This window comes from Octodon degus, unplaced genomic scaffold (assembly GCF_000260255.1).
Source record: "Octodon degus isolate 3935 unplaced genomic scaffold, OctDeg1.0 scaffold00076, whole genome shotgun sequence".
Classification (NCBI taxonomy): Eukaryota; Metazoa; Chordata; class Mammalia; order Rodentia; family Octodontidae; genus Octodon; species Octodon degus.
Window position 1 is genome coordinate 10951642 of NW_004524652.1, and position 3596 is coordinate 10955237.

Consider the following 3596-nt stretch of genomic DNA (forward strand, 5'->3'; position numbering starts at 1 on the left):
ATTCCCAGCCCTTTTTAGTTTTTATTTTTAGGGTCTCATTCCCTAGGTTACTCAGGCTGGGGTTGAATTTGGGAACCTCCTGCCTCAGCCTCCTAGAGTGCTGGGGTTACAGGCATGGACACTGTGCCTGGTTGCCTGGTTTTCAGTCATCAAGTTTGGGGCCCTTTGTTCCAGCAGCCACAGGGCAGGGGCAGGGTCAGGTGAAGGGGGCGGCCCCAGGGCTTCAAGGAGAAGGTGGTGGGCAGAGCCACAGAGCCCCTGCTGCCTCACCCCAAGCCCAGAGGGCGGGCCCCGGCCATCCCACCGCTCTCATCACTGCACCAGATTGAGGAGATTTTTCTGGTTCAGCAGTGTGTGTCACAGGGCCAGTTACTGTTGCTTTGGGGACACTTTGTCTGGGCCCAGAGGAAGGGGCATGAGCTGGGTGGTGTATGCTAGTAGCTGGGATCCAGCCTCTGAGGTGTTGCTTCCTGTGACCTCCTGCCTGGCCCAAGTTGGCCAAATCTCTGGAAAGTGGAGAGCTCTGAGCGGCTGGCAGCCATTCTCACACTTGCTGCAGTGTTCCTGGACCCCAGGCCCGCAGGGAGGCTTTCTCTCCACCCCAGCAGGAGCTCGGCCCCCAGTCTGGAGAAGTCTGTGGGGCTGAGGAGAGACTGATAGGTTTTGGGGCTCAGAATCCAGATGCTGAATTTGGGAGCTGTGTGGCCTTTGTTTAATTACTCAGCCACTCTGAGCTGGTCTGAAGAGTTAGTCCACTATTGTCCACACTGAGCTGCCCGGGTAGGGGCATAAAGACAAACCTCCAGGTTCACACTGGGGTTCCAGCCCTGCCTCAGCAGCCAGCCAGCTGGGTGACCTTGGATTAGTCCCAGTACTTCTCTGGGCCTCAGTTTGCTCATCTGCAAAATGGAATACCTGCCTTGATTCTGTGCGGTGGGTTGAGTTGTGTTCTCTCAAAAGAAATATTGAAGTCCTCATCCCCTGTACCTGTCAATGTGACTGTGTTTAGGAATGGAGGCTTAGGCAGAGGTTGGACTGGGTTAGGGTGGGTCCTCATAAGAGGGGACAGGGACACCTGCACACGAGTGGAGGGGGAACCACATGACCAGAGAACAGCTGGAGCAATACATCTGCAAAACGAGGGACATCAAGGCTGCTGCGGAGTGGTGGTCTGTAACCCTAGCACTCTGGGAGGCCGAGGCAGGAGAATTGCAAGTTAGTTCTAGCCTGGGCAACTTAGCAACTTAATGAGACGGTCTTAAAAAATAAAAACTGATGGGAAATGTAGCTCTGTGTGAAGGCTCTGTGTTTAATCCCTGCTATCTTTAAAGGGGGAGTTGAGGACACCACACCCGCTTTCTCTATCTCAGGACACCGGAGAAGACCTCCCCCTGCTGGTCAGAAGTGAGATTGCACCATAAACCAACCCATCCTCAACGTGATCCTGGGCTGCTCCTGCAGAACTGTGAGAAAACCAGCGTCCATTGTTTGAGGACCCTGGCCTGTGTCCTCCCGAGCAGACAAGGCTAACCACACTCAGAGAACTGGATTCTCTCGAGCTGTCGCTGGGGACTGGCATGTGGCAAGTCATGCATCAGGCGTGGCAGCCGCTCAGCCCTCACCAACGAGGCCCCAGGTGCCCACTTGGGCTCAGGATTGGTCCACAACGGTGGGCACCGACGGCCGCCCAGCTTCCACGAGCCCGCGGCCCGTACTGCGAGGAGGACGGAGCGGGAGGAAGAGGGGTCTTTGCCACGGTGTGGGGGGGTCCTACCCCAAGAAAAAGCAAGAGCAGGTAGCGCGGGGCCGTGCTGTGCAGAAAACAGCCGGCTGGGCGGGAACCTGGCTGGCATTAGCTGTCCTGTGCACGGGACGGGGGCACCCTGGACAGGTGAGTCATGGCCTGCGCATGCTCAGAGGCTGCGCGGCGCCGCTTGTCTCCAACCCTGCAGGACGGGAGCCTGTCCCATCTTCAGGTGCTGCCACTGCTCCAGGGAGAGAACCCCCGCTGGAAGTCACTGCTGTTCACGTGCTGAAGACGGCTTGGACCCCGCCTCTGTGCACTGCGGACCATCGCCGGGGAAACTTTCTAAAAATAAAGCCGGGAAGAAGCCGTACCATGGCGCGGGCCTCCTTTGGTAAGAATAAAAAGGATGTACTGTAATTGGCACTGGCGAGGGCGCTGCTGTTCCCTGATAAATTTAGTGGAAAATAGTGCAGTTTTTCTGGAAACTGTATCAGGAGAGCTTTGACAGAAGTGCCATTTCTTGGAGCTTTTTAAAGGTAAATAACTGAACACAGGTATAAAATCTCCAACGAAGTGAATCAATGACTCATTTATAATAGTAGAAAGACAAAACCATGGAAATAGTTGAGGGCTGTTTAAATTAAAAAAATTTAAATACTATGGTTAACCTATGCAACAAAATTCATGGAACTCTCCCCTTTCTGCTTCTATCTGGCTCTGCGTAGACACAGAAGCAGGATCTGGGGAACCATTACACAAGGTGGAGGTTATGTTTGGATAAAATGAAAGGGCAATCTGCAGCTCCATGTTCCAGACAGGAAGGAGAAGGAAAGGAGGAGGAGTGAACATCCTCACAGGTAGGTGTCTTCAGAAAGGATCCTTAGGCTGGGATTCTCAAGTGTCTCCCAGCATCTGCTTACCATTGGCCAGAACACAGTCACATGATGCTCTAGCTGAAAGGTATGCTGGGAAATCAATAGTGCACATCTGCTACTATTGGCTAGATTTCAGTCACATGATCCTTTAGCTGCAAGGCATACTGGGAAAACGGTAGTACATGTCAGCTTACCATTGGTCAGAACTCAGTCACATGACACTAGCTGAATAAAACATGCTGCAAAATATAGTTTTCCAGGCAGATGTAAGCCCATCTTGACAAACTCATGGTCCCATTAATGAAGGAGGAAAGTACTGTGCAGGTGTTGGGTTTTGGTGGCTTGGACTGAGATGGTAGAAGTGGGGACAGAGCAAGCATGGTGGGATTTTCTGGAATGTGGGCATGAGGGCCTCTGGAACACAAGGTCCTGCTGCCCTTGATGCTAAAGGAAAAGGAATAGGGTAAAAATCAGAGCTTCTGGCCTCTTCCACCATCTCACAAAGCCAGCAGGAAGGACTTGCTCCTCACAATGGGGACACTGCCAAGGAGACCAGAGGAAATACAAGGCTACCTCCACCTACCACATAGAGGGGCGCGTGTAATGCATTATATTTGTATAATACTAATCTGAATCACTGAGTGGGAGAAAACTGCTTGTGTGTCAGCTGGGGAAACTGAGGAAAAGATCCTTTCCTCTGTCCTTGTAGGATGAACATAGTGGTGGGGCTTGTCCCAGGGGACTCACTTCATCTTGCTCAGCTCCACAATGTAGGGGTTGTTGTTCTTGTTTTTGTTACCATCCTTTCCTGGTAAAAATTTGCTTAGAGAGGTAGGGACAGTACCTTCGGTCACACAGCATCACGTGACACTGCTAGTGACGATCACAGTGATTTTGAAGGTTCTATTTATGATGATGGTGATTATTCTTGTACTGGGACTCAAACTCAGGACCTTGCACTTGCCAGGCAGGCA